This window comes from Marmota monax, unplaced genomic scaffold (assembly GCF_021218885.2).
Source record: "Marmota monax isolate L192 unplaced genomic scaffold, Marmota_monax_Labrador192_F-V1.1 WCK01_AAM20220418_F8-fsc00323, whole genome shotgun sequence".
NCBI classification, from domain to species: Eukaryota; Metazoa; Chordata; class Mammalia; order Rodentia; family Sciuridae; genus Marmota; species Marmota monax.
The window spans coordinates 421,786-432,600 of record NW_026693838.1 but is presented as its reverse complement, the minus strand read 5'-3'; positions in this window follow the sequence as shown (position 1 = coordinate 432,600).

The window sequence follows — 10,815 nt, the reverse complement described above, 5'->3', positions numbered from 1 at the left end:
CCCTGAACCAAAACCACAATCCTATCACTTACCCTAACCCTAACAAAAACCATAACCATACCTCTAACCTTAAACATAACCTGACCATAATCTTAACACTTACCTAACACTAAAACAACCCCTAAACCTAACACTAACTATAACCCAAACACTAACCCTAACCTAATACTAACACTAACCATAATCCCAAACCTAAACCTATCACTAACCCTAAACCTAAACCTAAAACTAATTCTAACATTAACCCAATCCCTAACCCTAACACTAACCCTACACTAACACTACGCCTCACCTTTACCCTTATCATAACTCTAACCCTAATCCTATTCATAACAGTAACACAAAACCTTAACCTATCCCTAAAAAGCACCCTAACACAAACACAAACAATAACCCTATACCTAAAACTAAACTTATGTCTAAAAATAACCCTAAACCTAAAGCCTAGCATAACCATAACCTTAATATTAACCGTAACCCTAACCCTAACCTAACCCTAAACCTAACCCAAAACCTAATACAAACCATTACCCTAACCCTTACACTAATCCTAACCCTAACTTTAAACGTAACAATAACTCTAACCATGATTCCAATACTAACACTAACAATAACCCTAAACCTATTCCTAACCTAACACAAACCGTAAACCTAAAATTAACACGAATATTAACCCTAAACCTAATACTAATACTAAGCCAAACACTAACCCAAACACTAAACCAAAACTAACCCTAATCCTACCTCCTAACCCTAACACAAACTTTAAACCTAACAACCCAAACGGTAACGCAAACCCTAATCATAACCTAACCTAACCCTAACAGAAAACCTAACCTTAACCAAAAGCCTAATCATTACCCTAATCCTAATACAAACAGTAACCCTAACTGTAACCATATCATTAACTTTAACACTAACCCTAACCCTAACACTAAATCTAACCCAAACATTAATACTAATCCTAACACTAACCCCACCCTAACCTTAACCCTTACCTTAACCCTATCCCTTACCCTAACATAAACACTAACATAAACTGTAACACTAATCCTAACATAACACTAACCCTAAACCTAATTTTAACTCTAACCATAACCCTAAATGTAAAACGGACTCTATACCTAAACCTAACAATGACATAAACACTAAACTTAACCCTAAATCTAACCGTAAACTTAACCCTAAACCCATCCCTAAACTTAAAATTAAACTGAACCCTAACAATAAACTCAACCATAAACCTAAACCTAAACTTATTCCAAACTGTAACCCAAACCCTAACCCTAACCATAATACTAACACTAATCCTTACAAAAACCCTAACCCTAAACATGAGATTAAACATAACCCTAATCCTAATACTGACAGTAACCCAAATCCCATCCCTAACAGTAAAGCTTATCCTAATAGTTAACCTAAACCTAACACTAAACTTAACCCTAATCCTAAAACTAAACCTAACCATAACCCTAATAATAACACAATTCCTAACTTTAAATATAACCCTAACCCTAACCCAAAACTTAACTCTAAACCTAACCCTAACACTAACACTAACCCTAACCCTAACACAAACACTAAACATTATCAGAACAGTAACACTAAATTAACAATAACACTAACCCTAACTCTATAACTAATTTTATTACTAGCCCTAACCTTAGCCATAATCCTAACCCTAACTCTAATGTTAACCCTAATGTAATGTTAACCCTAACCCTAACACTATAACTAAACTTAAACAAAAAAACTAATCCAAACCCTTACCCTAACACTAACCCTAACACAAAATCTAAACCTAACACAAAACCTAACCATAACACAAACCCTAACCCAACGCTAACCCTATCCCTAATCCTAACCCAAATCCTAACCAAAAACATAAACCTAAACGTAAATCTAAACCTAACCCTAACCCTAAACCTAACCATAATTCTAAACCTAATATTTTTCCTAAACCTAACTCTAACACTAACACTAAACCTAACACTAAGCCTAACTCTAAGCCTCAAAGTAACACTAACCGTAACCCTTTACTTAAATTTTTACCTAATCATATTTATAACCCTAACACTAAGCCTAAACCTTTCCCTGAACCTATCTCTAACATAAATTGAAACCCTAAAGTGAACAGAGAAACTAACATTAACTATATCCCTAAACTTAAACTTAAGTCTAAATTTAACTGAAACCTTAACACTAACCCTAACCCAAACTTTTACCTAAGAGTAATCTTAACCCTTACCCTAAACCTTAAACTAACCCTAACCCTAACCCTAAACATAACACTAAAAGTTAACATATCTTTAACACTAACACTATTCCTAAATGTAACCCTAACCCTAACTTTACACATAACTCTAAACCTAACCCTAACCAAAACACTAAACCTAAACTTATTTGTAACAGGAACATTAACCCTCACCCTAATACTAACCCTAAACCCAACCCTAACCCTAACACTAATCCTAACCCTAAACCTAAACCTAAATTTAACCCTAACACAAACCGTAAATGTAAAACTTATTCTAAACTAACCCTAAACCTAAATTTAACTCAAATTATAACTATATCCATATGAATAACTGAAATCTTAAAGAAAACACAAATTTTAATACTAAACCTAAAAGTAAACCTAACAATAAATGTCACCCTAAGATTTACACTAACCCTAAAACTAAACCTGAACATAACCCTAACCCTAACCCAAAATTTAACTCTAAACCTAACCCTAACACTAACACTAACCCTAACACATACACTAACCCTAACTCTAATATAAACCTAACACTAAGACTAGCCATAAACTTAAACCTAACCCTAACACTAACCCTTACCCTGAACCTAACACTAACACTTACCGTAAACCTAATAATAACCCTAAACATAAAACTAGTACTAACACTAAACTTAACATTAAAACTAATTCTACCACTAACCCTAACTCTAAACCTAACACAAAACCTTAAACTAACTCTATCTGTATTATTAATCTTAACACAAACTCTAACACTAAACAAAACCCCAAACCTAACCCTAACCCTAAACCTAACCATAACACTACCCTTAACCATAACACATACACTAACCCTAACTCTAATATAAACCTAACACTAAAGTTAATCTTAACCCTGACACTAACCCTAACACTAATCCTAAACCTAACCAAAACTCTAAAGCTAACCCTAATGCTAACTCTAACACTAACCCAAAATCTAATGTAAACAATAATCTTAAACCTGACCTTACAGTAAAACTAACCCTAATTCTAACACTAACCTTAAACCTAAACATAACACGAATCCTTTGCCTAACCCTAAGAATAATATTAAATATAATCCTAACCGTAACACTAACCCTAAACATAAGCCTAAACCTAGCCCTAACCCTGTACCTAATCTTATCCCTATCATTAAACCTAATCCTAACCTTAAACTTAACCCAAACCATAAACGTAAAACAAACCATAACCCTAAAACTAACACAAACCTAAACCTAACACTAAAACTAACAATTACACTAACCCTAACCCTAACACTTAATTTAACACAAACTCAAAACATAATGCTAAGCAGAACCATAACAAATAGCCTAAAGCTAACCCTAAACCTAAACCTAACCCTAATCCTAATGCTAACCTTTACACTAAGCCTAAAACAAATTGTAAACCTAACCCTAATCCTAACACAAAAACTAACCCTAACCATAACCATAAGCCTAACCCTAACCATTTTCCTAAAACTAACCCTATAGTTACCCCAACCCTAAAACTAAACCTAACTCTAACCTTAAATTTTAACCCTAACCCTAAACCTAACACTAAAATTAACCCTAACTCTAAACGTAACCCTAACCAAAACCTTAACCCACAAACTATCACAAATGGTAACACAAAACCTAACCCAAACTGTAACGCTAAACCGATCCTAACTGTATACCTAACCCTAATTTTAATACTAAACCTAACCTTAACATCAACACTAACCCTATATGTAACTCGAAATCTAAACTAAAACCTAAGCCTAAATCTTAAAAAATAAATAAATAAATAAACATAAACCTAAATCTAGCTCTTACCCTAACTCTAAACTTCTCCTTAACATTAAACATAACTCTAATCCTAAACCTAAAATTAATTCTAACTATAAAATTATACCTTAACCTAACCCTCACCCTAACACTAAGCCTTACATAAAACCTAAACATAACCATAACATGAACACTAACCCTAACCCTAAAAACTAACACTAACCCATACACAATCCTAAAACTAATGCTATTTTTAACCATAAAACTAACAAACACCAAAACCTAAACTTAGCCCTAAAACAAAACCTTACCCTAACACTAACACTAAACCTAACCCTAACCCTAACCCTAACACTAACCCTAATCCTAACCCTAAACTTAACCCTAACTTTAACACTAATTCTAACAATAAAACAAACCTTAAATCTAACCATAACTCTAACCCTAACCTAACCCTAACACTAACCATTATCAAATGCTATCCCTAATCCTAACTTTAAAACTAAATTTAACCCCATACCTAAAACTGATAATATCACTAACCCTAAACATAAAACGAAATCTAAATCTAACAGAAACTATAACCTTAAACATAACCCTAACTATAACCCTAAAACTAACCCAAGTCTAACCCTAAAACAATCTTTAACCCTAACCCGAATCCTAACCATAATCATAACCCTAATGCTAACACTAACATTAAAATAAAACCTAACCCTAACACTAACCCTTATCCTAAACCTAACCCTAAACCTAAACCTTATACTAACGCTGACACTAACTTTAATGGTAAACCTAACTCTGTCCCTAACACTTACCCAAACCCTGAAATTAAGTCTAAGACTAACACTAACCCTAAACCTGACCCTCAAACCAAACCTAATCCTAAATCTAACCCTTACACCAACCCTAAATCTAACTTTATAACTAACACTAAAATTAGGCCTGACCGTAATCCCTACACTAACACCAAATCTTTCCAGAACCATAACCATAAACATAGCACTAACTCTATACCTAACACAAACCTTAACCCTATGCCTAATAAAACCCTAACCCTAACATTTTTAACCATAACCATAACACTAACTCTAACACTAACCCTAAAAACTAACCCGAAACTAACCCTAACACTAACCCTAACACCAACTCTAACCCTACTACTAACCCTAACAAAAATCCTAAATCTGAACCTTACATTAACCCTAACTCTAATAATAACCCTAACATTAACACTAAAACTAAGCCTGACCCTAATCCTAACACTAACACTAGAATAATCCTGGCCCTAAACCTAACACTAATACTAACCTTAAGAGTAACACTAACCCTAACCTTAACCCTAATACTAACCCTAATCTATTCTTAACCATAACACTAACCCTAACAGTATACTTAAAACAAACCCTAAACCTAAAACGAAACTAACACAAATACAAAACCTAAACCTTACACAAACTCTAACACCAACCGTAACCCTAAACCTAAACCTAACTCTAAAACTAAAACTATCACTAACCATAACCTTAACCCCAACACTAACATTAACAATAAGACTAACCCTTAACCTTACCATTATAATAAAACTAAACCTAAACCTAATCCTAACACTGACAATTATGCTAACCCTAACACTAAACCTAAAACTAACCGTAACCATACACCTAACCCAAACACTATACCCAAAACTAGCCCGAGCTCTTACCCTAAAAATAATACTAACCCTAACATAACCCAAATAATAACCATAAAATAAACCCTAAACCTGATCCTAACCCTAGGTCAAACTCTAACATTAACACTAAACCGAACCCTAACTTGAACCATTACCTGAAACCTAACTCTAAACCTAACCCTAACCTTGACACTAACCTTAACACAAACAATAAACCTACCACTAACCAAAACCTATCCCTAAATACCCTCACTCTCAACCTAACCTTAAAAATATCACTAATCCTAACCCTAAACCTGACACTAACCAACACTAATCATAACAGAAACCCTAACCTTAACAAAATAATCCCTAAATTTATTCCTAACCCTAACACTAAAATTTACCCTCACCCTAAACCTAACTCTAAACTTAACATTAACCCTATCCCTAACACTAACCCTAACCCTAACACAAACCTTAACACTAGCTTTAACAGTAACCCAAACCAAATCCTAACCCCAATGCTAATCCTAACCACAATCCTTTTCCTAAATCTACCCTAACTATAACTTTAATCCTAACCCTAATAAAAAGCCAATCTTATCCCTAACACAAACCCTAAAAATAACCCTAATGCTAACACTAACCATTAATTTAACCCTAAACCTAAACATAACCGTAAAAGTTACAATAACCCTAACCCTAACCCTAATACTCACACTAACCCTAACACTAAATGTAACAATAACACCCTAACACTAATGCTAACACTAACCCTAAACATAACCCTAAATCTAACCCTAATCTTAACCATAAAAGTAATACTAACTCTATCAGTAACCCTAACAGAATCCCTAAGTGTACCCCTAACCCAAACTCTAACAAAAACCCTAAACCTCAACCTAACTAAACCCTAAAATTTACCTAAACCTAAACCCAACTTAAACCCTAAAACTAATCTTAAACAAAACCTAACACTAACATTATTCCTAACTATAACCCTAACCATTAATTAACCCTGACCCTTACAATAACCCTAACGCTAATCCGAACACTAACCTCACCCTATACGTAAACCTAAATCTAACACTAACACTAACCCTAAACCTAAACGTATCAATTGCTAACACATACCATGAACCTAACTCTTACTCTAATGCTTACCATAACTGTATTCCTAACCCTAACACAAACTCTAAACTTACCCCAAAACCTGACTCTAACAAAAACTCTAAACCTAACACTAACGCTAACGCTAACACTAACCTAAACCTAAACCTAACCCTAACACTACCACTACCCCTAACAGTAATTCTAACTCTAACCCGAACACTAACCCTAACTCTGACACTAACCTCATTCTAACCCAAAACCTAAATCTAACACTAACCCAAAACCGAAACCTAACTTTATTGGTAAACCTCACTGTAAACCTAACCTCAAACCTAAAACTAACCCTAACCCTCACCATAACCCAAATCCTACACCTAATACTAACCCTAACCCTAACCTTAACCCTAATTCAAAACCTAAAATTTATTCTAACTCTAACAAAATCCTAACCATAAACATAAACTTATCTTAACCCTAACACTAAAACAAACCCTAACCCTAACCTAGCCCTAACCCTAAACCTAAGCCTAACCCTAGCCCTAACCTTATACCTAATCTTATCCCTATCATTAAACCTAACTTAAAACTCAATCTAATCCTAAACCTAACCCTAACACTGAGCCTAACCCTAAACCTAACCCTAACACTAAAACTAACTCTAAAACACACCCTAACCCTAAACCTAATTCTAATTCTAAACCTAACCCTAACACTAATCCTTACACTAAACCTATCCCTAAACCTAAACCTAACGCTAACACTTACCCTAACCCTCATCCTAATAGAGACCAAAACCCTAACCGTAAGACTAACAAGAATCCTGACACTAAACCTAACACTAACCCTAACCATAACCTAACACTAACCCAAACCACAATTCTAATGCTAACATTATCTTATGCATAACCCTAACACTCAACCTAACCCTAACCCTAAATCTAACCCTAAAAGGAACCATAACGCTAACCCTAATCCGAAACCTAAACCTGACCCTCACACTAAACTTTATTCTAACCCTAACCCTTACACTAACCACAAACCTAACTTCCACCCTAACACTATACCTAACCATATCCATAAGCACTATTGTTATACTAAGCCTGGCACTAAAATTAACACTAAACCTATCTCTAAACCTAAAACTAACAAAAACTGAAACCATAAGACTAACACAAAACCTAAACCTAACAAAATATATAAGCAAGACTTTAACTCTAAACCTAACCTAACACTAACCTAAACTCTTACGAACACTAACACTAACAGTAAACCTAAACCTAACCCTAAACCCAACACTAAACTTAACCTAAACCTAATACTAAACCTAACCCTCAAACTAAGTCTAACACTAACCCACACCACAACAATAACCCTCATGCTCATGCTAACCATAACTCTAATGTTAACCTTACCCTAACGCTAAACCTAACACAAATCCTACCCATAACCCTAACCCTAACCTAACAAAAACCCTAACCTAAAATTAACCCTAAACCTTACAGTAACCTAACCCTAAACCTAACCCTAACACTAACTCTAACCATAAACTTCATCCTAACCCTAACACTTACCCTAATACTAACCTTAATTCTAACACTTACCTTAAATCTAACCCTAAAACTAAGCCTAGTCATAATCCTAACACTAACCCTAAATCTATCCCTAAAATTAACCCTAAACCTAAATCTAACCCTAACACATAACCTAATGCTAACCTGCACAATAACACAAAACCCAATCCGAATTATAACCCTTATCCTAAACTTAACCCTAATCTTAATCCAAACAATAACTCTAACACTAACTCTAACCCTAACCCTAACATGAACATTAAACTTAACACAAACCCTAACAATAAACATAACAGTTACCATATGCAAAACCTAACCATAACCTAATCCTTACTCAAAAACTAATCTTAAACCAAAGCCTAAACCCTAACGTTATTGCTAACCCTAATCCTAAAATCAAATCTAACCCAGACACAAAGCCTAACCCTAACTCTTAACCTAGCTTAACCTAAAATCTATCCCTAAACCTAACCCAAATTCTAATCATAACCATAAGCCTAACTCCAAATATTACCCCAACCCTATTACTAACATTAACCCGAATGCTAAACCATAACACTAACTGTAATCCTAAACCTATCCTTAAAACAAACCCTAATCCTAATCCTAAAAATAACCCTAAATCTTAACCGAACACTAATTATTACATAAACCCTAACCCTAACACTAATTCTAAACCTAACACTAACCCTAACCTTAACACTAAAACAAACGCTAACTCTAAACCTAAACCAAACCCTAAACTTTACACTAACCTAACCCTTACACTAACCCTAAAATTAACAGTAACTCTAAACATAAACTTAATCCTAACACTAACACTTACCCTAAAACTAACCCTAATTCTAACACATACCCTAAACCCAAACCTAAAATTAAACCTAACCTTAATGTTAACATTAACCCTAACTCTAAACCAATACCTAAACCTAACCATAACACTAACACTAATTTATTCCCGAATGCTAACACTAACACTAACACTAACAAAAACCACAACCCTAACCCTACCTTTTATGCTAACCATAACCCTAACAATAGCCCTAAACATAACACAAATCCTAAGCCAAACACTAACCAATAAGATAACCCTAATCCTAGTACTGAACCTAACACTAACACTAACACTAACAATAACACTAAACCCAACACTAAACCAAACCTCAACACTAAATCTAACACTAATCCTAACCCTACCCATAACTATAACAATAACTCTAACCCTAACACTAAACCTAAACCTAACCCTAACCCTAAACCTAACACTAAACTGAACACTAACAATAACCGTAACATTAACACTAAAACTAACCCTAACCCTAACCATATCACTAATAATAACCCTAACACTAAACCAAACCCTCAATCTAACCCTAACCCTAACACTAAAACTAACATTAATCCTAAACCTTACCCTAACACTAACCCTAACCCTAATAAAAACACTAACCCAGACTTAACTCTACCACAAACCTTATCCATAAACAAACATTAACCCTTACACAAAACCTAACACTCAACCTAACACTAACCCAAAACCTAACCATAAAAGGATCTCTTACACTAAAACTAACACTAACAATAACCCTAGCACTAATTCTAACAGTAATACTAAACAGAACCCTAACATATAGCCTGAACCTAACCCTAAACCTAACCCTAATCTTAAACCTAACCCTAATACGTTTTGTAACCATAACCCTAACACTAAACCTAAGACTAATCCTAAATGTAACACTAACACTAACGCTATCCCAAACAGTAACTCTAAACCGAACTCTAACCCTAAAACTAAACCTAACACTAACCCTAACACAAAATCTAACTCTAAGGCTAAACCTAACCCTAACCTAACTCTAACCCTAACACATACCCTAATGCTAACCCTAACACTAACACAAACACCAACCCTAAACCTAAGCCTTATCCTAAGCATATCCCTAACCCTAACCCTAACACTAACCCTAAAACTAACTCTAACCCTAACCATAATTCTAATATTAAAACCAACACAAAACCTAACTCTAGGCATAACAGTAACCATAACCTAAAACTAATCCTAACTTTAATCCTAACTCTAATTAGAAGACTAACCTTAAACCAAAACCTAAACCCGAACAATAATACTAACCCTAATCCTAAAACAAAATCTAACCTTAACACACACCATAACCCTAACACTTAACCTAACCTAACACTAAACTTATTTCTAAACCTTACCCGAAAACTTTTCATAACCATAAGCCTAACTTAAACCTAACCTTACCCCAAACCTATCCCTAAAAATAACCCGAATTCTATCCATGACCTTAATCATTAACCTAACCTTATTGCTATAACAATCCCTAACCCTAACCCTACAAATACCCTTAAACCTAAACCTAATGCTAACCCTTTCACTAACCCTAATTTTAACACAAACTTTAACTCTAAACCTAACAC